Below are 25,794 nucleotides of genomic sequence, written 5' to 3' on the forward strand. Positions count from 1 at the left end.
TGAGGGCAGTCTGTCATGCTTTATCCTTCTAGACAGTTAGAGAAATCTCGGTGAAGAGATGATGGCCTAGCCCAGCAGACCTTTGGATTGCCAAAACAGTTAACCAAGAGCCTTTTCTGGGCAAGGAAGACACACAAATCATCATATTGTTTTCAAGTTTTTTCTTTACTTTTTGTTTTTCCCAATGGGAATTGCCAAAATGGACTAAAAGTGCGTGTGTGCGTGTGTGCGTGCGTGCATGCGTGTATGTGTGTGTGTGTGTGTGTGTGTGTGTGTGTGTGTGTGTGTGTGTGTGTGTGTATCAGTGTCAGGAAAATGTAGAGAACAGATCACTGAGAATAATATTGTCAAATGTTTGTGTGTGCACCTATATTAGATACATAATATATTGCATATATCAGACTTGTTTTAGAAATACGTTTGGCAACATTGTCATCCTCTTCCTGAATTCACTTACTCATCCTCACTCTTTCCCAGAGGAAGGTTCTAAGTTCTTTTTTTTAATACGTTTTTTATTGTAAAAATACTTTACAGAGGGGTTACAGTTACACGAGTAAGGTAATGAGTACATTTCCTTTTGAGAATTTTGCCTCCTCCTTTGTTTTTCCCTTACCATCCCTTCTTTCCCACCTCCCCAACTACTCTTTGTTACAATGGGTCAACCTGTAGAAGATTCTAAGTTCTAATCACAGCATGACTCTGAGGGGATGCAAACAGGAAGCAAAGTGGCCACCTTGTGCTACCAGCTTTGTTGTGTCCATAGCCTCACCCATCATATAAAGCTCAGCACAAAAAAGGCCCAGCAGTTAGTCCTGAAGGTCAAAGGTGAAGGGAGTGTTGCTCATTCTGACCCACAGCACAGTTTTCTGGAATCTGTCCTTTTGACTCCTGGGACGGAGTCCACTTTAACTCCCTGCCAATGGCTTCTGAGACCCTCAAAATCCTTTCCTCAAGACTCTTAAGCAAGGGTATAAAAATCCTGACCTCCCTGAGGAGTTTATTAAAATTCCTCTATTTTGGTTGGTTTGGGGAGTTATAGGTTACCTTCATTTTGAAGAGAATACATGGCTTTTCTACCTTAGGAAATGGTTCTACTTCTGTGCCACTAGGCACAGTTGCCCAGTGCAGACCTCTTGTGGTTTGAGTCATGTAGGGATCATGGCATAACTGTAGCGAGGGAGGAGGGATATGAGGGCAAAGGGGACTAAGCTTAAATTCTGTCCCACAGGAGGGGAAAAAAATCTCAAATGCCCAAATGCCATTACTGAAGGCTGTGTGCTGTGCTAAGCAGGTGATCTCCAGAGACAGTGTCATTCAACGCTCCTCTCACGGTACAGACTGTCCCCTGGGTCTTATGGTTGCGTTTCCTGTTTCCACGACAAAATTTAGTTCAATGAGCATTTGTGAAGGGCTGGCCAGGTGCCAGGCTTTACGGCAGACATGTGGCAGCAGGTGGGAGGGGACTCATTTGCAGAGGACACTCAGGCCTAGACTCAGGAAGATGCTCCTCTGATGAGAGACACAGATCCAGACACGACTACAACCAGTACCAAGGTCTGTGGAGTTCAGGCAAGGGTCTGAGGTTAATTCCAATAGATGGAAAAGAAGGAAAAGAATTCCAGCAGGCAAGAATTCCCATGGCCAAGATTAGAGTGCGAGAGTTTGAGAGAGCAGTTACCTTTGGCCCTTTGGACTCTCTCTGGGTGCTCACAAAGGTTCCTGGGCCCTGGGGCTCCTTGGTAAGTTCCACTTGTCTCCACTTCCAGAGGCAGGCTGAAGCCCCTTCTTTCACACATGTATGGCAGGTGCGTGAACCAGGAGGAATTCTTGCCTTTATTTAATCATACTTAATAGATAATCTATTTAGTTTGTGTGGCAAGCAGTGTTTACCTTTTTATTCTGCCCCTCCTCCTCTCCCAGCCACATCCACAGGCACACTACCCCTCCAGTGGCTTTTTTGTTTTCTTTTTCGTTTGGTCATGGGGCTTGAACTCAGGGCTTATGTGCTGTCCCTGTGCTCTTTTGTTCAAGGCTAATTCTCTACTACTTGGAGCCACAGAGCCACTTCTGGGTTTCTGGTGGTTAATTGGAGATAAGAGTCTTAAGGGTTTTCCTGCCCAGGATGGCTTTGAACTGCAATTCTCAGATCTCAGCCACCTGAGTAGCTAACATTACAGGCATGAGTCATCAGCACCTGGCCCCTGTAGTGTTTTAAGTGCTTATAAGTCATTGCTTCTGGGCAGATCTGCTGCTTGGAAAGCTGGCACTTGGTCTTGGCCTAGGCTACTGGCATTCTTTATCCATCCCCCTCCCCCCCAGGATTGCCTATCTAGAAAGGAGGTGACCAAATCAGTTGGATTTGAGCATAGGGCTTTGAACACATGGGATTTAGGATGGACCTTTGAGGAGCTCATTGGTTAACAGGCCTTGCCTCTTTCAGCCATTAGGCTGGCAGCACTGACTTTTATCAGGGCTGTCCTATTGTGTTGGTTGCTACTGGTTCTGAGTGTGTGTGTGTGTGTGTGTGTGTGTGTGTGTGTGTGTGTGTGTGTGTGTGTGTGTGTGTTTAAAGTACAGTGGCTGTTTTGTAAAGAAGCTTTTGTTCAGTGGGAAAAAGTGCTTCTACCTTCCAACAGGAAAAGCGTCAGAGACGGGAGGAAAAAGGCAGGACAGGAGTCTCCTCATGGAGCCCTCTGGTGGATCTTCACTGTAAGCACAAGTCCTGCAGCTTCCATGGGTGCTGAGCTCCCTCAGATTGGTCTTTCCTAAGAGATGGTCTCTCCCAGCTCAGGAAAATGACTTCTGACCATGACAACACTCCAGATGGCTGCCCCATTAGTGGGCTTTCACAGTCCTGGAAGACGAACCTCTCTGTTCTTTCTGCCCAACCTCATCTCCAGTTCTATCTTACAGACCTTTCTGATTTACCTAGGCTTGTTCATATCCTCCTCTCTGCTCAGGAAGCTGTGTCCAGAACCTCCTCAAGTCTGGCCCCTTCTCATTGCTTGCATTCAGCTCAAATGAGCCTTCTGCAGAGAGGCCTTCTGCCCTTGCTGCAAAAGAATATCTACCTCAAGATGTGTTGTAAGATTATCCCGCTGTAGTCATTCTTTCTCATCTTCAGTCATCTAATCTCATTCATTCACGTCTTCCCTTCCTGTGTTGTCTGTGTGAAGTCCCAGAGAGCAAGGTCTTGTCTGTATCTCCAGCTGACTCTCACTGAATGCTCAGTAATCACATGTGGGAAAGTGAGTGAAACTGAAAACATAAAACATGAAAAGGCAGAAGCTGTAAGGTCTGGGCAGTCTGAGGTTAGACTGTACTCATGAGCTGTTTCTTTCCAATGAGCAGTTCATGGAAGTGTTCTCTAACATAGCTAGTGTCCATTTTTCTCTGGAATGATACTCTGTTTGCCAGTAATTTGGTTCTTTCCCACCATTGAGCCCTCCTTGCTTTCTTTCTTAGCTCAGTTTTTCCCACACTCTAGCAGTTTCAACGGAGTTAGTTACCAGGGAAGCCAATTTTCCTCACGGAAGTGTTACAAGTTTTTAGGTATTTCCAAATATCCTATACAAAAGTATTAGACCATTAAGAGAAATTAAAATCTTATCAGCTCAAACTCTTCTGCTTAGCCTCTCTCCCCATGAAGTGCCCTTGTGGGGCATCCTCATACTCCTTTGTAACTGTAACTTTGAAACTGCTGTTTCCTCTGTTCCTTGTGGGGGGGGAACTCTTAGATTCTAGGGGCACCAGCCCATTGTCAGCCCATTCCCTATGTCTGGGCCTAGGTTTGGTCAAATGTTCTCCTGCAGTGTGTGTGTGTGTGTGTGTGTGTGTGTGTGCAAGTGTGTGCATGTGTCACACACACGTGCATGTGAATACACACATAAGTGTGCATGGTATGTATGTGGGGGTTTAATTTTCACACATTTAGAAAGGATGAGCTTGAAGAATGACTAGTTCAGTACAATCAGCAGTTTCTCCAAGTATTTTCGGAGTCATTTTCTTATCATCAGTCTAGCTACGAAGTGCCCCTCCCTCATTTTTTTTTGTAAAGTAGTTCTGTTCATTTTGTTGTGCCAGTCCATTTTGGTCCATACCTGAAATGAATCCTTTTTCCTGAGCTCCATCACCCCAAACACATAAACACCACTCATTCAAGGTAGTTTGTAGAAAAGATTTTATAGTAGATTTGGGAGGAGATTTCAACAGTTCACAACTCCATGTTGAAAACAGGCTTCTAGGCTCTGGTCTTCCATTCCTGAGCTTTTTCATTGGCTGCTGAATCACACATAGAGCCGCATTCTCACCCAGTTTGCTACTGCTTCTCTCCGTCGTCCTCTCTTATCATTCTTTTCTTCCTGGATTCTCATTTCTTATTAGCTATGGAGAATAATTTAGCTCTTCCTGTCTCTCTTCCCACATTTTGCTATGAGCTATTTTGTGTGTGTGTGTGTATACATTTTGTATATATTTATGAGCTATTTTATATACATACATACATATATAGGTTCTCAGCAGATCCAAAGAGAGTTTTATTTATCAAGAAACAGTTGTGGTATAAGCAGAATTTCCTCCTCCTTTGCAAAGAATGTCCAATGGGATCCTGTATATCATTGAAAAGAGAAGTCCAAAGTTGGGTTTGGCTTTGCAGAGGGAGGCTCCTGATCTGCTTCCAGTCCTCTTCTGAGATTGTAAATAGCATAGGCTGGGGATGATAGCTATAATCAAGCCACTAAAGTTGTTTGAGAAGCTTTACCTTCATAGGTCAGCTGAGAGTACCTGAGGATTATTGCCCTTTTGTTAGGGAATGGGGAACTTTCCATTTTGAGTGAACTGGCTATTTACATCAGCTTCTCTCAGGGTGAAATTAAGGAAAAGAAATAATCCCTGCACCGTGTGTGTGTGTGTGTGTGTGTGTGTGTGTGTGTGTGTGTGTGTGTGTGTGTGTGTGTGTGTGTGTGATTACTTTAAGGCTCGAATTCAGAGTCTAGGAGCAGTCCCTTAGCTTTCCTGCTCAAGACTGGCACTCTACCACTTGAGCCCAGTTCCACTTCCGGATTTTTGGAAGTTAATTGGAGATAATAGTTTCTTGGACTTTCCCTCCAAGCTGCCTTTGAACCTTGATCCTCAAATCGGAGCCTCTTGAGTAGCTAGGATTTGCAGATGTAAGCCACAGGCACCTCCTCATCTTCTGCTCCTTTTTTCCTGGCAATGGGAGAGGCATGTTGGAGACAGAAGAGTTTATAGGGGCTGGAATTGGTTTTGAATCAGATTGTACTATGGAGGGTTCCCAGGAAGTGAGAAGGAAGTTAGTCAGAGAATGTGCACATGGAGGGGCCCTTGAAGAAAGAGCTGTGAGTCCTGCACTTGGCAGTGGAGAGACCCTACGCCCAGAGCAGTGAGATTAATGTGGCCAAGTTCACAGATCAGGACAGTGTAATTGTGGTCCATTGGGCATACAGTTGGTGAAGTAGGTATCCTTTAATTTTGTCTCGCCTGGGGGAAGAGCCTACCCAGGGGTGTCAGGCTGCTCTAGAAAATCCTGAGCACTTTGAATCAAGGAAAGATGAGTCACCTGCTCCTTCATTTTAGTTCTTGAACTTTGAAAATTTGACTTGCGGCTTGGTGCTTGAGGTGGTGTGTGTAGTTGGCTGAGGGGGTGGAGTGACAGGGAAGATTTGGAAGGTGGTGATTAGATTCTCTGAGATATCCTGGGCTTGGAGAAGAGCTTGGGAAGAAGGCGGATTCCTTTGCAGGGGTGGAATAAAGAAATGTAAATGGGTCATTTTATGTCAGTTCTGGACCTCCTAGAGTGCAATAAAAATAGTATGCAGTTGGGGTTTCCTTTGTCAGAAGGACCGCTCTGCATCCTGGGATCAGAGGGGAAATATTATGATGGAGGATTGTTTGTGACAGAATGTCTGTTGTGACCAATTTAACTCAGCTCACTAAGGATTTCTCATTGTGTCCGTCACAAGGTCAGATGAATTGTGGAGAGAGCAGAAGAAAGACTTTCTGGCATTACTGTCCCCAAGACATTTTGTTTTGTACTACTTGAACTTGGGGCCTCATGCTGTCACCCATAGCTAATGTTTGGCCACTTGAATCCAGCTTTTTGATGGTCAATTGGGATGGAATCCTGAAGACTTTTTCTGCCTAGGCTGGCTTTGAAACAGTCCTCCAGGTCTCAGCCTCTCAAGTAGCCAGTGTTCTAGCTGTGAGCCAGTGATGCCCAGCTGTTTTGTACACTTTAATGGGTTTCATTATGACATTTTCATAAACATATATAACATACTTTAATTATATTTACTCCCCTGTTACCTTCACTTTTTCCTTCTTCTGTTTCCGTGGGGTCTCTTCCTTTTCCTAAATAAGGACCTGACAATCTTATTAAGAAATCAAGCTGGGTGCTGTTGGCTCATGCCTGTGATCCTAGCTACTTAGGATGCTGAAATCTGAGGATCAAGGTTTGCAGGCAGGAAAGTCTGTGAGACTCATCTCCAATTAATCACCAAAAGCTACAAGTAGAGCTGTGACTCAAGTGGTAGAGCACCAGCCTTGAGCAAAAAAGCTAAGGGACAGCATCCAGGCCTTGAGTTCAAGCCCTAAAGCAATCTCTCTCTGTCTCTCTCTGCCTCTGTCTCTCTCTCTCTCTCACACACACACATACATACACACACACCCCACAAGACCCAGTTATATGGAACAGATGGGAAGTGAGATTGAAAAGTTTTGATGTTCCAAGTCCTGATACTGACAATGCATATTCTGGAAAGTTACTGAGAAGAGGTTGCATGGGGTTGGGGTGGATGGGGGTGGGGCAGGCTGCAAGGAGGTGAGAGTGAAAGCTGCTTGTTGGGGTCCCTGTGTCTGCTTCCCCTGGTTTCTATCCCTGGCATATGCTCCATGGTAGTCTCCATGGTGGTGACCAGCCTGTCAGCACAGTCCTTGGTAGACTAGCCAGGAGTTCCAGGAGCCTAGAATGGCACCAGATGCAAATTTAGGACTTGTTCTTTCTCTGAGAGGAAGCATGGGGGCAAAGTAGGGCCTTTGGAAGCTTGCTGACCCGTGGGTTAGGAAGATTCGTGTGTTTGAGCTGTTCCCTGGTACTGTTTTGATGTCAGTTAATGCTTTCCTCCTAGCTTCTTAACAGCTTGATGCGTGGTGGTGCTGTGAATTCTTTCAGGTCTACCCTTTGACAGAAGGAATCTGGGGTATGCATGTAGTAGGGTGGACACTTGGAGACAGAAAAATCTTTGTGGTCTGAAAATCCAGGGCTGAAGATCTGGGTCAGGGTGGTGGTAAAATGAATTGCAAGGAGGGGAAGGACTTGAGAAATTTGGAAGTGACTCAGGATGCTTTTAGATAGTACTTAACCCAGTGGGAGTTGTTTTTAGTGAAAAAGAGTGTCTTTTGGTAATAATGGGATTTAAACTCAGAGTTTCATGCTAGCCAGGGAAAGACTCTATCACTTGAGCATGTCCCCAATCCTTTTTATTTTTTAAGTTATTTTTTGAAAGGGATATTACATTTTTGCCGGGGGCTGACCTGAGACCTTGATCCTCCTAACCTTTTCTTCCCAGTGGCTGGGATTACAGGTGTGAGCTTGGTTTATTGGTTGAAATGGAATCTTGCTATTTTGCCCAGGTTGGCTTTTTTTTTTTTTTTTTGGTCTGGTCGTGGGCCTGAACTCTGGGTCTGGGCGCTGTCCCTCAGCTCTTCAGCTCAAGGCTAACGCTCTACCACTTGAGCCACAGCGCCACTTCCGGCTTTTTTTCTCTTTATGTGGTGCTGAGGAATCGAACCCAGGGCCTCATGCATGCAAGGCAAGCGCTCTACCACTGAGCCACCTTCCCAGCCCCCCAGGTTGGCTTTGAACCATGATCCTCCTGATGTTTACTCCACTAGTATTTAGGATTATAGGCATCCATTACCATGCCCAGAAGAGGCTTTTCTGGAAGATAGTTTTGATAGGTTGCATCTTCAATGTTTTTCCAAAGGCTAATGTGTTAAGGGCTTGGTCCCAGCTTGACACTGAGAGGAGGTGGTGGAACTTTTAAAAGATAGGGCCTAGAGCTGGGCGTTGGTGGCTCACGCCTGTAATCCTAGCTACTCAGGAGGCTGAGATCTGAGGATCGTGGTTCAAAGCCAGCCCGGGCAGGAGAGACCGTGAGACTCCTATCTCCAATAAAACCACCAGAAAACCGGAAGTGGCGCTGTAGCTCAAGTGGTAGAGCGCTCGCCTTGAGCTGAAGAGCTGAGGGACAGCGCCCAGGCCCAGAGTTCAAGCCCCACAACTGACAAAAAAAAAAAAAAAAAAAAAAAGATAGGGCCTAGTGGGAGGTTTTAATATAATTTATTGCGTGTGTGTGTGTGTGTGTGTGTGTGTGTGTGTGTAAGGAAGAGAGAGAAAGAGAGGGAGTGATCTTGGTCTCTCTCTCTTTTTGTTCTTTGGTTTTAGTATGCTGAATGCTCCCACCTTGATGAGGAATAAACTGTGGCCCCATCACCCCATGCAGGGGCCTAAAAGCAATGGGTCCTCCCATTGCTCCCAAACTATGTCCCCCATATAAGCTGATAATCTTAGGTATTTAATACAGTGATTGACAGTGGACTAACATAGTGGTGCTGGGGTATGACTGCAGGATATTTTAGGGGTGGCCAGGAACTCAGAATAAGTGGTTGCCTGGGCAAGGCTGGGCAAGTTAGAAATAGGGCTGTGGAGTCAGATAGGATGGTTTTGACTGTAATGTGAACCAGCTGTGTAGCCTCAGGCATGTGACTAGAGTAGGGTGACCAACTCATCCAGTGTGCATGGGGCTTGCCCAGTTTCAGCATTAAAAATCCCATGTCTTGGGGAAATTCCCCAGCCCTAAGAAATGTGGGATGGCTAGCTTGGGACCATCCTGGTTTCAAAACTGCAATGCCTATGCCCTGGAACACATTCAGTAGTGTAAACCAGACAAATTTAGCAAATTTGGCCTTAGTTTTCTTATCTGAAGAGCAGAGATAATACTAGTACCTTCTTTGGAGTGTTGTATGAATTAAATGAGATAATCTTGATAAAGTGCTCAGCACACAGATTGGCATGAGGAAGGCACAAAAGCAACATTTATTGTGTGTGTGTGTGAGAGAGTTGTGCAGAAGCAGCAGTGAACAGGTCAGATGCAGAGAAGGGTAGATAATCTTGCCTCATTGAGGGACATGGGTGGAGCCAGTGCTTGGTCTGTAGAAGCTGTGCGTGGGAAGTCTACTTGTATTTATAAAAGTGGGCTTATCAAGACAATTAGTTATGTCAGCAAGGAAAATGCTAGCTCATTGCAGAGGGCAAGAAGCAGCACTTACATTTTAATCATAGTCAGGTAACTGTAAGCAAATGTGTACTTTCACCAGAGGATTTCCAAGCCTCACCATAGGCATACATCTCTACTCTCTGGCTCCATTGCTACCATGATTATATGTGCTCAAGTGAAATAAGGCCACATTTATGTTTCTATTCATTCATCTATTGGTTGAGGCACTACTTTGATAGATAGTGACTGAGTAGTTTTCATATCTTGGGAGTTTGGCTAGGCTGTATATGGAGGCTACAGAGAAACACAAGCAGTCTATATTTATGGAAAATTTACAACACAATGGCTTTATCATTAGGTCCATCTTACATTCAGACACGAACCACCCATTCTTCCTACCTTATTTATTCTTTCCCAGACACAAGAGTTGGGCTTTATGACAGCTATACTTATGATTTGATTCCACCTGCCAAGTTCTAAAAGCCAGACGCAGAGAATCAAAATCTCAATCTTGAAAGGATGGGCTGACAGTAAGAAAGGTTAGACCCGGAAAGCAGAAGGAGAAGCAAAAGGGAGGGGAAGGAGAAGCCAGAGAGGAGGAAGGGGAGCAGAGAAATGGGAACAGGAGGAGGGGAGCAAAGAGCAGTACAGAAAAGAGAGAAATGGGGGGGGGGGAGGTTGAGCAGGGAGGAGCAGGGAAGAAGCAGTTTTGAGTGTGTGGATTCTGAGAGAGACATTAGAGACAGCAAGAGCTAACAGGGGACCCAAAAAGAAAGGCGGGAAGCAATAGACAGGAGGGAAATAGAAAAGAGAACTTGAGGAGGGAGGAGAGGGTAAGGGAGGGCAGGAAGAGGCTCTGGGCCTCTGGTAAGCCACAGTGAGTCCTTAGTTGAACAGAAAGGTAGAAATTACATGCAAGGGACCTCCCCCCCCCCATTAACCACAGCTAAGAGGAAATGGGGTAAAGCTCAAAGCATGAAGAGGAGGATGGGGTCCAGCATTGCCTCTCTCCCAATTTTGCCTAGGGTTCCACCTCCTACCCCATGTAGTATTGGCCTGTGGCCCCTTCCTCAGACCAGAGGCATCCACAAAGAGCTGCTGTCCTGTGGTCAGCTGAGTGTGTGTCGCTCCCCTTCCCAGGAGCTGGGAGCCTCCCCTGAGCTTTGCAGCCCATTCTTCCTCAAACCGCTTCCTCTTCAGAGCTGCTCTGGTGCAACCTTGCCACCCTTCCTCTCCCTTTACCTGAGGAGGCAAAGCTGGGTTGGGGAAAGCCCTAGTTGTCTCCTCTTTCTTTCAAACTTCTACCATTGTCATTTTCCCTTTTATTCTCCTGTTTTATAATCTCCTAAGACTTCCATGAGTTAAGAGAACTCAGGATAAAGATGCTTCACCTACCCCAGAACTCATGTGAGTCAGTTCACTTCACCTTGGAGAGTGACCAAAGTGACAAGGACCTCCAGAGATCAACCTCAAAGGTTGAAAATTTCTCTAATGTGAGCCAGGCATTCAGATCGTTGGATCCTCCGTTGGCATGCTTGGGTCAGGTCTGACCAGCCCACGAATGGCTGTCATTGTGATGTCTATCTGGGGATCCCAGACTGCTTCATCTTTTGGTGTCTCCAATTCATTTTCTGCTGCTATGACGGGACACCTGAAACTGAACCATTTGTAAAGAAAAGAGGTTTATTTCCACTCATGGTTTCTGCTAGCCCAAGTGTATCATGTCACTATCTGCTTGGTTCCTGGGGAAGTATTCACCGTGGGAGGAAGGATAAATAGCCACATACAGAAGAGATCACATGATGAGAATGGACGCAAGAGAGAGCCAAGGAAAGCAGAACTCGCTTTATCACAGTGCACTCTCACTTGTGCAAGGGGCTATGTTCATTTGTACATGAGGGTAGAGACTCCATGACCCTCAACCATCTTTGAAAGGCCCCTACACCTCTTGATACTGTCACATTGGCAATTAAATCTCAGCATGAGTTTTAATGGTGACAAATGACCACACTAAGTTGTAGTTTTAAGGGCTCAAACCACTGTAAACTTTCAGCTGAAAGGAAGCCATGCTATTTAATATCAATTTGGAGGCTTTGCATCATTAAACTCTTAGGGTACTTTTAGGTATTACCCAATGACTGGCATAGCTTGTATTCTCAACAAACTTATGTAGATGGCATCTGCCTAACAATCCCAGAGGACTGGAGCTAGCTTGGAAATGATTACATTAAGTGATGCTAGCATATCACATAATAGCTTGAGAGCACTTTCCCCGTGCAGTAGCTCCCTGAAGCTTGGAACAATTCTGCCAGATGGGTTTGATTAGCCCCAATTTGTTGATGAGGAAACAAGGGTTCAAAGAGGTGGACTGAGTGGCTTAGTGTTAGAGCCCTTGGCAGACCTAGATTTCCTGAGTTAAATTGAATGCTTTTCTGCAAACCTGTTGCCTGCCAATGACTCCAAGATAAAGGCAATTATCTAGTATGGATTGCACTCTTACTGGTCACCAGGCACCATGCTAAGTGCTTTAAGGTACACTATCTCACATATTTCTCCCAGCAGGCATGTGAGTGGTGGTTGTTTTTATTCCCATCTTATTCATGAGAGAACTGAAGTTTAGAGGGCTGAAGTAGAATGGCTCACTGTCACACGAAGAGGGAGTAGAGACCTAACCACAGTTAGTCTGGTTTCTGAGCTGATGGTCTTAACCCCTAGCCGCTGATATAACAGGCCAGAGGTAAAGCATCCAGTTCTATGTGTTTTTAACTGTCCACTCATTTTCTTTGTCTCTTGCTTAAAAAGATTCTATTCCCTGAGAAACCAAAGTTCCTTTTAACCACATCTTGGTAGACAAACAACTGAACAGTTGTCAGTTCTCCTGGGTCAGGCAAGAGAGATAAACAGGAGGATTTGGAGGTAAGAGAGGATAGCAACATGATGCTAAAAAGGAGAAGGAGGGGATTTCCCATTGCAGCATGACCACATGCCAGGTTTGAAGGGCATCTGCAGGGGACAAAGCTATCATGTCCTCCCAGATGCATGAGTTGGTTTAGACCTCCTCTTCCTCCCCCTCCTCCCCCTCCTCCTCTTCCTTCTCCTCCTCCCCCTCCATCCCCCTCCTCCTTCTCCCCCCTCTATCCCCCTCCTTCCCCCTCCTCCTCCTCCTCCCCCCTCTATCCCCCTCCTTCCCCCTCCTCCTCCTCCTCCCCCCTCCATCCCTCTCCTTTCCCCTCCTCCTTCTCCTCCCCTTCCTCCTCCTCCTCCTCCCCCCTCCTCCTCTTCCTCTTCCCCCTCCTCCTCCTCTTTCTCTTCCCACATATAGCATTTTTTCTATTAAATTTGGAAAACCAGTGATTTCTTCTTCGAGGGTCACATTGCATATTTACATAGTAATGTTTCCTAGAGGAAAGGAAAAAAAAAGATACATTTTGATTAAACTACTTTTCTAGGCCAAAGATTTATTGGGTGCTTTCTGTGTGCTAGGGACTATGCTATGTCCCTTCTATGTCCATTTTATGTAATTATCACATCAGTCCTGTGGTATAGATATTATTAACTTACCATTTTACAGGTGTGAAATCAAGGCTCAAGGAGGCTGAGTAAGTTGTTCAGAGTTAGGAATGAAGTTTAGCCACCTCACTCTAGGGCTGAAGTCTCTTCTGCTCCCCCTGATACTTTTTGCCTTTCAGCTTCATTAAGGCATTTTATTGGCTCTTTCTACCTTTGGTGGTTATTGCTATGTCTTGGAGTATTCACATCCTTTATTTCTCATTCTAAGTATTTTTCTAGATGACAAAATTAAAAAAATAATATCATCATACCATTTTATATCCATTAGGCTGGTTATTTGGTGAAAGACTCAAGAAAACGAGTACTTTGAAGGATGTGGAGAAATCAGGACTTTTATGTACTGCCAGAGGGAAGGTGAGTTGACACAGCAAATTTAGAAAAGATCCTGGCATGTCCCCTCAAAGTTAAACAAAGAACCAGCACTCCCACTGCTGTTTATTATACCAACAAAGATGAAAATATGTCCCACAAAAACTTGTACATGAATGTTCACAGATGTATGAGCACAAAGGTAGAAACAATGCAAATGTCCATCAAGTGATGGTTAGTTTATGCTGTTTTTCTAGGAGTGATTATCACATGGATTGGGAAATCTTTCAGCTCTAACTTGTTTCACCATTTTGCTTTCTAAACAGGCTGTGCTGAATAACATTTCTTATTATAAGAAACAAATAGTACTTGTTTTTTCATTAGTCTGTTTTCTCCCCTCCCCCTCCAACTGTACCCTGTGTTTACCATTGTGAAAATTTACTTGATAATCCCAGTAAGGCCTGGGCTATTCATCCCATTTTAGGCATGGCATATCAAGAGCTAAGAAAACCATATAGAAGTTGACATTTTTAACTAGGGATGTAGTCTTTGGTAAAGGAAGGTGTTAGGTCCATGAGTCAAAGTAAAAGCTAGCTTATATCACTAGCATTATTGATGAAATTTTGAAGTTATCCTACCCTATAATTTTCTGTCAGAATGTAGACATCTTCCATCATAGTTGCTTTAGAAAATAGCTATGGCTTTAGACAATTATTTTGGAGTTTTTTTGGGTCCCATTTTGAGAAATGAATATGGAACAGCATTGGTCTTTGGTAGGCTGTAGTATTCATGCTCTCTTCTGAAATAGTTTCAAGGTAAGCATGATGTTTAAACATCCTTTCCATACTTCTCATGAAAAACAATTCCTTCTTCTGTGGTGCATTCATATAACTATCTGTATTTATAACAGCAGCAGTGGTTATTTTAGATAGCAGGGAAAATTGGTACCAGAAAGGATTGTCTCACCTAATGTTAGATATGTAGAGTAGAATAATATGTGATGGCTTGGTTTCAAAATTTTTGGTTTTAACCTAGAATGCTGAAACTTATCATTTTCTCTTTGAGATCATTTAGTGGGGACATTGGTATATGGGAGACTATGTGTGGTATACAGGAAGTCAGAACCAGAATTTAGCCTCTACTTTCCCTTTAATTATTCCTGTAAGGCCCTGAATAAATAATATTCTGAGTTTCCTGACAAGAGTCCACATGGATTTACTGGTAGGAAAGTAATAAGAGAAAAAATAGTACTTGTGTGGAAAAGGAAATGCTAGATCATCTAAACTATTGGCTAAAACACTGTCAATGCCTGTAAACCACCAATGACAGCCAAGCTCACTCAGAAGGCAGACATTCATTACTGGTAATGCTTGAAGAGAAATAAGAAGGAGCAGTAGAGAGAAATTAGTGTGGATGTCAACTCCAACAGTCTCATTCCAAACTACTTGTTGAGTTGGAGAGTTCCCTTTACTGTTTAGGTCATATTCCTGAAGGTGTGATTATGATAGCTTCTATTTTATATTACCATGGATCATCAAATAGAAGCTATTTTTTTTAACAAACACAGGAAGAAAAGGACAGCATTTACATTGAATCAGGTTTCTACATGAGCGTATAGATGGCCAATAACTGAAGAATTGGAGAACTGAGGATGATTATGTGGTGGTAAAAAACCCATCTTATTAAATAAATTAGGTATTAATAGGATCTTCAAGATTAGGAAGTTGGAACTAAAGAAAAGCTGCAAGTAGTCCTGAAAGAAGATATATTTAAAACAGATTATAGTTAATTCTTAGCTCAGGGATGGACTTTGTAAAAGAGACTTCAAGTAGTATCTTCTTACTGACAGGATACAGATTTATTATCAAGCAAACATCTATTACTTTTCAGACATCCTGGCTGGCACTTGACAAGACACTTTGTCATGGAGGGCATGTGCATATTATAAATATTGTCATTTTATTTTCAGGAGTCAGCAAGCTGCTCTTGATTCATGAGCTGCTTACATAATGTAAATGCTTAGTGCTTGCTGGTTGCATGGTTGAGTCAAGTATCACGAGAACTCTTCTTTGACTTGGTCCTCGTTGCCAGTATGATATCTTCTTTCCTTTTAAAATCTTGTAGCATTGCACTGGATAATTTCAGAGGTATGTTCCAATGGTAGAACATACTTCTATATTTCAATAATATTATTTCCCTTTTAAAATGTACTCATTATTACCAATATCATTTCATATTTTTTGCCTGTGATTATATTTTACCCAAGTCTCAGAGGTTTCTTTTTTTGTTGTTTTGTTTTTGTTTTTGTTTTTTTTTTTAGAAAAGATATGGCTGGGGGTTCTTCAGCCAGCTTTGCCAGAGAAAGGTGAGAATGGAAATGAGTAAGGAAGGGAGGAGGGTCAGTGTACCTCAGCTAGATCCTTCCCTCTGATGATGGCTTATATGTAGAAATAATCAGACCTTTAGAACAAAACCAGTACATTTTCTCTTGTTTTCTACCTTCAGTTTCCATGAATCAGCTTTCTATTTCTAAGCATAATTCCAAGAAAAAAAAGCTTAATGTTGAACTAATGTTGCATTTGTTAACATTCCACTTTGAAGCTGTTCTAGGTTTGACAGAGTTCAAGTCAATGAGCATCACTTCCAAAGAATTTTCCTGACTTTCATGACAGCCATCTACCTGGTTGTGCAATATGGGAGGAGCTTGTGTCCATAGCCTGACAGGTTTGGATAGCAAGCCACATTATTTCTTGGCTAAAGAAGGCACTAGGTTGTTCCCATTGGGAGCCAGGTGAAGTATAACCATAGAAGGCTTAGATAATGCTGTTAGTGTTGTCTGCCTTTTCGAAGATGGTGAGTAGTTAAAGAATTTCTGGGATTCATAAATACTTTATGTGTGCAAGAGTCAGTTGTTGTTTTAGGAAAGTGAGGATCATATGGTAAAGCCTCTTTGAAGCATCACTATATAGAGAAAAAGCAACACATATTTTTTGTGTTTTTATAGTAATTTTTTATTGTGATTAAGTGATTACATAAATTTCACAAATTTCAGAGTATTGTAAGATAGTGATACTTAGTTAAGGTCACAAACACGTTCTAATCTTCATGGGGCAAATTGTCTTTATCGTGGTCTATAAAGCTTATGAATTCTATGAGCTTTGACAATAGTTATTTCTTCCACATCGGGTAATATGTACATTTCTTTCCTTTAAAGCAAAATATCTTATTTACACACCAGTATATATTTCTGAACTCATAAAGTTTATATATTTCTGAACTCATGAGTTTGGTATTGAGGATACCTAAAAGACAAAGACATGCCTATTTACCTCAAGCCCCTGTCTCTTACAGAAAAGATTAATGAGCAAACTCAAGATTATAGTAGTTTAATTGGAGCTTAAAAAGACCACTTCAGTCACAGTGATCATGACGAACTACACAGAAGAATCAGAGTTGAATATCCTCTTGAGAAACCTACAGTAAAAAGGCCCAGAAAAGATATACCTAGGTTCAAGAGGGTAGCATATAAAAAAACACAGCCATTAAACAACAACAACAACAACAGCAATAACAACAAATAACCTTCCCTCCCTCCCTCCCTCCCTCCCTCCCTCCCTCCCTCTTCCTTCCTTCCTTCCTTCCTTCCTTCCTTCCTTCCTTCCTTCCTTCCTTCCTTCCTGGCATAAAAAACAAAAAAAAATTAAAAAAGAAACAGAAAAGACAGAGGAAGTTGTGTAAAGAGTTTGGGAGGCGATCCTTGGAAATACTTGTAGGGAAGCAGGAGAGAGACAGGGTAGGGAGTGTGCTGCCCAATCAGTCCCTAGGATGAGCAATGGAGTCTGATCTCACTGGGGATTTCTGGGGACAGTGTAGAATAGACCTCAGAATTATGTAAGAGGCCAGGGAACTGGGCTATTTCTTATCTGTAGTAAGAGGGGACTTCTGAGATCAACTTCCAATTTGCTGTGTTCGCAGACTCATTGTACTCATAGGATCAGAGAACAAGGGGTTCATGGGAAGCAGCTATCAAGGTGTTGAGGTAAATGCTGAATGAAGATGGGTGGGGGGATCTATAAATCTTCTATAAAAGTTAATTTTTTTTTCTTGTGCCAGTCCTGGGGCTTAAACGTAGAGCCGGGGCACTGTCCCTGAGCTTTTGTGCTCAAGGCTAGTGCTCTACCACTTTGAGCCACAGCACCATTTCTGTCTCTTTTTTTTTTTTTTTTTTTGGGTCCAGTCGTGGGGCCTGAACTCTGGGCCTGGACGCTGTCCCTCAGCTCTTCAGCTCAAGGCTAGCGCTCTACCACTTGAACCATAGCTCCACTTCCGGCTTTTTTTTTTTTGCTTATGTGGTGCTAGGGAATTGAACCCAGGGCCTCAGGCATGCAAGGCAAGCGCTCTACCACTGAGCCACCTTCCCAGCCCTTCTGTCTCTTTTTTTGTAGTTTATTGGAGATAAAGAGTCTTATAGACTTTCCTGCTTAGGCTGACTTTGAACCATGGTTCTTAGATCTCAGCCTCCTGAATAGCTAGGAATATAGATGTGAGCCACAGACACGAGGCAAGAGTTAATTTTTGAGTAATTTTTTTCATTAATTCATAGACACTGGGTTTTGTGTTTGCATTAATTTGTAGAAAATAATCCTAAAGATTAAATTAAGTCAGATTCTCAACAGAGAGTGATTTAGCCTCTCCTATCCCATATACCAAGGGTATTCATCAACCTCTACAACATTTTTGGTAGTCACAACTAGGATGGAAGGAGAGCCACTGATGTGTAGTGGGTAGGGCAGGGATGTCATTAAACATTTTATAATGCCAAGGGTAGGCCATTCTTCCCCATCACATAAAAGCAGCTAAAAATATCAATGTGATTAGGTTGCAAGTCTAGTTAATGGGGCCAGTTAGTGCTATTGCAGAAATAAGAACTCTGAAGTTTGAGAGAAGTTAAATAATTTCCTTGGGTTTATAAATTCAGTGTATGGTCCCACCAGGATTTGAACTGAGGTTTGTCTGCTTGCAAAGTCCGTGCTTTTTGATTTCTGCTGGTCTGCCTTCCAGAGACTGAGTCCCAGAGGCTCACTGAAAAACAAAACAAAACACTCAAATCGGTACTGGCTTGGCCTCCTGGCCCCAAACTTCAAAGGAGCCTGGATCTGGCTGGAATTGGAAAGAGGTGGGGGAATGAACACCTTCCCCATCTTGCTTTGGCCTTGCTCTCTCTTGGGCAAGTTGGGGCAGGCTCTGTGGGCTTGAGTCCCAGATCTGCATACCAGGGCTGGCGAGGTGCCCTCGGTTGGAAGCCCAGACATCTTCTCCATGCACAAGGACACCCTTCTGCTGCCAAAGCTGGCTGGTGGTTCTTTCTGGAATGGCAGTTCTCCCTCCCCTATCCCCCCAGGCTTGGGACGATCTTTCTGGCAAGCATATGTAGTGAAGAGTTACAGGTGGTGCAGACATGGTTTGGAAGGAGTCCCAGCTGGGCCACCTCCCAGGAGCCTTCTGATCACTCACCAGATAAGTCTAAGCTGCTTGCAGATTCCCAGGAATCTTAGCTGTCCCAGGAAACCAGCTTCAAGGGCACGAGAAGCTTTAGAGATGCTAGAATAATCTGGAAAAACCAAAAGTGCTCTGTCCTTTTGCTTCCTTATATTGGAAATAGTTTATAATACATTGAATTTTCCACCCACCCCCACCTGCTCCGTGATAGGTAGTAAGAAAAAAAATGAAATGTGGGGCACACAAGACCAAAGAAGGCCAGGCTCAGATCTGATGACTCCATCCAGATACCTATGGGTCTCTGAATGTGTGTTGTTGCTTCTTTGGGAGGTGAAGTACAAATCATTTTTCTTTGTGCACAGCCTATGGGTTCTTTGTAAGAATGTTCAGCTTTACAGTGTGGAGTCTTCTGGTCTCCAGACTCACATCCTGTCCCGAGGGGAATTGACATCCATCACACAAGCTGATCCTGGTCTGTTTAATCAGACTTCCATTTGATGTTGGTTGGAATTTCACATGTGGACCAAATATAAGAAAATTAAATGATTCCAGCAGCTTAAGTCTAAAGGGAACTATTAACCTCTGATATCAAATAAATTAAAACATAGTACATCTCAGTAATGTTTTATGGAGGCAAATAGAAAGTCATTTCATTTGTTCATTACTTCCGTTTTCCTCCATTCAGCAATCAATTATTGAGTAACTACCATGTTTATTTGTTTAAAGTAGGTCTTGTGGATGATATCAGGGTAAATATGATAAAGTTTTTACCTTTGGGGAGCTATGGGCTAAGTTTCAATATGCTGTTATTTTGTGAATATGTTATTGCTCAGCTTAACCATCTTCTCTATTTTTTTTCTTTCTCACTTTCCAAGTTTAGAATATTGGATTTTCCAGTTTTATATTTAAATGCAGACAAAGGCTTTGTGTTACTGCTATTTTTATAATTCACATTGTTTCCTTGACTACTAGTTAGTAAGTTTTTTCAACATTTATCCCCTAAATACTTATTTAGATACCTATAATATATATGACACTGTGCTGGGCATAGGGGATACAAAATGTATGAAGCAAACTTCCCACATTAAAGGAGTTGTAGTATAGTAAGAGGGGAAGACATAGGAATAGAAGAAACACAGTCAGGAATCACATATCCTCTCATGGACCTTTGTATGCGCAACAGAGAAGTACAAGATCAAAAGAGATCAGTTCCACGTGGGAGCCTAGGACATTTTATAGAACAAATATTTCTTAAGTTCAGGTGGAGCTGAGAGAGTGTATCTGTCAAGGAGAGAGCATTTCTGACAAAGAACACTTAGGAAGATGGTGAGCATACTTCATCATCACTAACATTATTATAACCATTTCTTCCAGCATTACCATTATCATTATCATAAGGAATACTTTCACTATCACCATCAGTAGTGCCATGTATGGTGATGACCTCTACCACCAACACTCATTATAACCACCATTGCCACCACCATCACAGTAGCCATCATAACCTTTGTTATGATGTCATCCTCACTTTCACCAGCACCACTGTTGGCGGAAATTTATTGGTCACTTATAATATTTAGGCAAAGTACCAAAAAAAGCACTTGATTTGTATTACTGTATGTAATCTTTACAACCTATGAACCAATCACTCTTCATTTTCTCAATTTATAAGCTAGAAACAGTGGTATGGAGATAAAAAATAATTTGCCTCACTTTATCTAAGTAGGACTCAAACTCAGATCTGCTTGTCAGAGAAGGTAAGCTTTGAATCAAGTCTCATAAGTCTTAACTACTAAGCTTTACAATTTTCATAGCTCAAGGCGAGTGCTCTACCACTTGAGTCACAGCACCACTTCCAGTTTTCTGGTGGTTTATTAGAGATAAGAGTTTCAAGAACTTTCCTGCCTGGGCTGGCTTTGAACTGTGATCCTTTGATCTCAGCCTCCTGAGTAGCTAGGATTACAGGTGTGAGCCACCAGTGCCTGGTGAGAATTGTGTGTGTGAGTGTGTGTGTGTGTGTGTGTGTGTGTGTGTGTGCGCACGCGCATGCGCACCTTGTCAGACATTTAAAAATTTGCACGTAAGTTATCTATTAAAATACTAAAGAAGATTATTCAAAGAACAAATCCTTAAGGTAGCACTAAAGCAAGTAATTCTGGACACAGCAAAGTGTATGATTGACCCAATCTGTTGTTCCTATTTTTAATCACATTCCACACTCTGACACTATGTGATCTGATGTGACCACAGGTATGGAATTTTATTGAGGTTTTCTTTTTTTTTTTTTTTTTGGAAGTCTCAAAACATTGCTTGTTACCAGTTATCCCTTATTCATATAATTAGAGCAAGTATGAAAATTTAATCAATCCTAGAAAGGAAGATTATGCCCTTGGCTTTTAATAAGTAAAGCTGTGTTAAGCATTTAAATGTGCATTATCTTATGAAAACACTGATGAACACACGGACACTGTGGGCCTTGATCACTGCTCTGGGTGACTTTGGAGCCTGCATTTCCACCCGCCTGCTTAGAAACAGAAGTAACCATGAGTAGAATGAAAATGTAGGGAGAATATCAACTTCTCAAATGGACCTATCTTTTACAAACACTTACTGTTTGGGAACCTAGTTTTTTTCCTTTACTTTTTATTTTTATGTATTTATTATTATTATTTTTTATTGTAAAGGTGATGTACAGAGGGGTTGCAGTTACATAAGTCAGGTAATGAGCACATTTCTTTTTGAACAGTGTGGAGACCTAGTTTTTAAAACCCTGTATAGAGAAGGCAGAGAAAACACCCAGTACATTCTCTGTGCCTGAGAGTCTCCAAGGTCCTCGGGGGTGGTGCTGGCTCTGGTCCCTGTGGTTTTATAATGCACTTTCCTCTCCCAGCCCACATTCAGACCTTGCTCTGAACACAATGGCATGTCTGCTTTCCTTCCACTAATGGGTCAAGTTGCCGACTTACTCTGTCTTCATAATTACTGTTTAGGTTAAAAAAATCTAAAAATTTAATCAATGGGGCATGCTTAGTCATTGAGTATAGTTTTAAAGAGATCTTAGAGACACAGTGCCTTCTGCATAAAGTGTTGCAGGAGAGGGGGTTGAGAGGATGTGTTAATTTTTGAAAATCATATGCCTTTACTTAAATAAATGTAGGATATATTACTGGATGTGGAAGTTTGTGGTTTATAAGCAAGGGCATCTTTTTTCTTTGAGCCGCTAAAGTTACTTTGTTAATATATTTGAGGACTATATTTTGTACTTCATTATTATGGTAAGGAATTTACCTACACCTATTTTCTTGAATTAGCTCTTTTCTATTCTTCTCTAATAGTTAAGTGGGGACATCTTGTTGCAGTTCTTTTCAAAGGAGATAAGCAATAAAGTCACTAGAGATTCTGTGGAACTTGAACTTGTGGTGGGTGTATTGTTAAATAACAATGACAGTTTTCTTGTTCTGTGACCTTGGGACTAACTTAAATTTTTTTTATTGTTATTATAAAGGTGATGTCCAGAGGAGTTACAGTTACATAAGCCAGGTAAAGAGTCAATTTCTTTTTTGGATAACATCCTTTCCCTTGCTCTCTCCCAGTTTTTTTTTTTTTTTTTTTTTTTTACGCTCCCATCCGGGGCTAACTTTTTATTAACTCTCTGTCTCTTTTTTATTTGAAAGATGAGGAGGATACTCATAGCAACCTTCCTAAGGTTACAGAGAATATTAAATAACCAACACATATAAAAATGCTTACCACAGGGACTGCCATAGACTCAGGGCAGCAGAAATGTTAGTTCTTCGATTTACTATTCACTAAGCACTTCCTTCATCCACCTGATAATCTCATCCTTGCCAGAACAGCTGGGAAGCCTCTGTTTGTCAACTGCTCTTTAGTATGGTTTTCAGGGAAGGCTGCCTGCTTGCTGACCAGGGATTTTCTTTTGCCCACAGAAACACTATCATTTTCTCTGTCATGGCAGAAAAGAGGGCCTCGCCCACTAGGTTGCTAAGAGCCCAGCTCTCAGCAGCACCAGCTCAGGAGGCTCAGGAGGGAGTGGTTTCACCTTTCTAAGGGAGGGGAAAAAATTCTGCTGATTTTGTAAGTAGGGAATTCTGCTTATTGCCTAAGAGTAGTGTCACTCTATGTTTTCAGATCCTTCTAGAAAACTAACATGAAAAAGAAATCATTGTTCTCTTGTTTCTAGATTGCTCTTTAATTAGTAGGTTTGAATGAACACCCTGCCCTCCCCTCTGTCCTCCCCCCTTCTGCGCTCTGCTTACCCAGTGATTGTGTTAGGGTTTAATGACTTGATCAGTTGTTTGCACTTGTACTTGTCTCAGTTATTTGATACTTTTTTTGCTGTAGGTCAGAGACTAGACATTCTGGTTTTGCAGGGACTGTCCCCGTGACATGGCTCAAAGTGTTTCTTTTTAGCCACCATATGATGTAATGTGGCCTTTTATTTCTTCCCTGGCCTCACACAGACTGGAGACATGAAGTGATTGCTCTTGCAAAATGTTAATTGGAAGGATTAAATATCATCTGTTTTCTTTCTTTCCTTTCCTTTCTTTCTTCCTCTTCTTTTTTCTTGCTTGCCTTTTCCTTCCTTCCTTCCTTCCTTCCTTCCTTCCTTCCTTCCTTCCTTCCTTCCTTCCTTCCTTCCTTCCTTCCTCCCTTCCTTCCTTCCTTGCTTGCTTGCTTCCTTCCTTCCTTCTTGCTTTCTTTCTTTCAGCTGAAATTGACATTGAGAAGACAGGGGAGCTGATAACTGTAGCCTGAAAAACCCAACTGTAACACAACTTCTACAGAAGGAATGGGCACAGGTTTGATTAAACTAATTTGGAAAGGCAAGAAAGTGGTTTATGTGAAGAAACTGAGAATTGAGAATCCAGGGAAATAAATCAGGGCAAGGGAGTGAGTGCAAGCCAGTATTAAAAAGAAAATTAGCCAGATAATGTACTGAAGTCAGGGTGCAGAAAATGGCTTGTGAGATATCAATCCAGCCTTGACTCTCACTACCAAATTTTTTAAGCGAACACCCTAGATAGACCTCTGTCAATTATTTATTTTGTATTGTATTTATTATTATTATTTGTATTTTTATTATTATTATTTGTATTGTATTTATATTTTGAACGTGTTATTAGGGAACAGAACACTAGCAAGAATATTAGCATTCTTTGATTAGAAGGGATATTGAAGGCCATTTAGTCTGATTCCGGATAATATTTCAAAGGCATTTAATGCAGGCCTGGCTATGTAGAAGTGTCTTGACCATGTTCAGCACAATGGCATCTGTGAGGTGACATTGACATTCTCATTTGGCAAACTTTTAATTGTTCTTGATTGGCTCATTCACAGAGTACCTTTATATCATCCAAATAAGACAAATTCTGTGCTTGAATTTTGCTAATGAGTGGCCTATTTGCTTTTGAGGTTTGGAATTTGGAATGGTTCGGTGGTGGACATATTTCTGTACCTTTTAGAGGGGGTATGTGTAAGGTGAGGAGCATCTGGGTTGGCCCAAAGTTGTCCACTTCATAAGTTATGATACACTCTCTCAGGCTAGATTCTTTGGATCTTGTATCATAAAAGAACCATGGCCTAATAATAATCATCACTATAGTATTCTTTTATGACCAACAATTTCATTTAACACATACTAAGTATCAGGTACCTTCCACTTTTCTGTTTCTTTCTTTCTCTTTTTCTCATGTTAGGGGTATATGTATATAAGAGGTAATTGTGCTGTGTTTGCTGAGAACATGACTCCCTACTTGGACCCACAAATTAACCAAAAGCAAGTGTAAAGCTAGTTATCTCAGTTTCTATTGTATTGCTATGATCTTTGTCCTGAACTTTTCTCTCCTGCAGTCACTTTTCAGATATCTTTGAAACTGGGATGGAGTGGACAGCAGACGGACCACCTACTTGGAGTCAATGACTGTTACTGTAACAAGATCCCATCTGACCAATCCTGAGACAATGGACTGTCAGACAAACTCTGAAACCACCTCCGGCTACCTCTGGCCACCTCTAACCACTTCTGAACACAACTGTGAACATATCTGTTTAAACTGTGCATATTTATCACTTCCTGTCCCTAATCCTTTGTCTAGTTAACCCTATAGCTCATGTCTGTGCCCTGAAGATGGCTGACAATGGCTGCTTACACCATGTCATCAATTATTTCTCTGCTGTTCATCATTGTCATCTCTTTATTTTGTGAATAGAAGTGAAATGACTGGACCTGACCTGTAAAATCCCAGGAGTTTGAGCCAAGATCCTAAAAATTCCAGTTTCACGTGCATGCATATTATCAATCAATCAGTTAATAGTTTACAATGTTTAATCTTTGTATCTTTTGAGGGAGTAACTGTGATCTTTATTTTAGAATGAGGGAATTAATGTGTGGGAGCATGGAATGACTTGATCAAGGTTATTCAAGTACAAGTTAAATGGCATCATCTTTTAAAAGGGTAGTCCAGATGCCATTCACAAAGTAGGTAAGTGTAGAGTATAAGCAGGTAAAGTAATTTTCTCTTAGCAGAACTGAGACTAGAGCACAGGTCTACTATTAGTGTTCCATCATGTCCCATTTTAAAAAGAAGTGGTTTCTAAGATAGGTAGTACTCATCTATTTCTATGAGTCAAGTAAATGTAAAATGTTAATGTTGTCTTGAACTGAACTAAATATTTTTCTTTCAGAGGATAGGATATTTTTCTAGAAACATTAAAAAGTACAAAGCTACCATCATGTAGTGGAAATGATGGGGAAAAATTACTGAGATGTTCCATTGAATGCATCAAGTACTCATAATATCCTTAGCATAGGCATGCATGCTCCATTATATTCTGATTTTTGAAGCTTAACATGCAATAGAAAATAATTAGAAAAGGTAAGGTTAAAACAGAAGACAATAAACTATGCAGACAAACCAGAATACTAAAGAACTCTCTGGTCATCATTGATTCATTGTTTGGAGTTCAGTAATTATATTAAAGCTGGAATTATAAAAGAGCCCAGACTCACCATTAAAATTTTCCTTTTTTGAGTCTTTCTTCAGTCTGGCTTTCTAGCCCTTGTACTTCAGCATGCTTAAGAGTTAGTTGCACAGGATTG

The 25,794-nt window shown here is 41.9% G+C and overlaps 1 long non-coding RNA gene across 1 annotated transcript; it reads left to right on the forward strand.

The window, feature by feature from the left end:
• The first annotated feature begins 1,492 nt into the window (after nucleotides 1-1,492).
• Nucleotides 1,493-25,794, forward strand: LOC138825779 (uncharacterized). The gene is made up of 4 exons (XR_011371516.1): nucleotides 1,493-1,739; nucleotides 13,135-13,220; nucleotides 22,180-22,214; nucleotides 24,546-25,794. It is a non-coding gene; the product is annotated as an uncharacterized lncRNA (long non-coding RNA).

Source organism: Dipodomys merriami, unplaced genomic scaffold, assembly GCF_024711535.1.
Source record: "Dipodomys merriami isolate MVZ:Mamm:240054 unplaced genomic scaffold, mDipMer1.0.p SCAF_14, whole genome shotgun sequence".
Taxonomy (NCBI): domain Eukaryota; kingdom Metazoa; phylum Chordata; class Mammalia; order Rodentia; family Heteromyidae; genus Dipodomys; species Dipodomys merriami.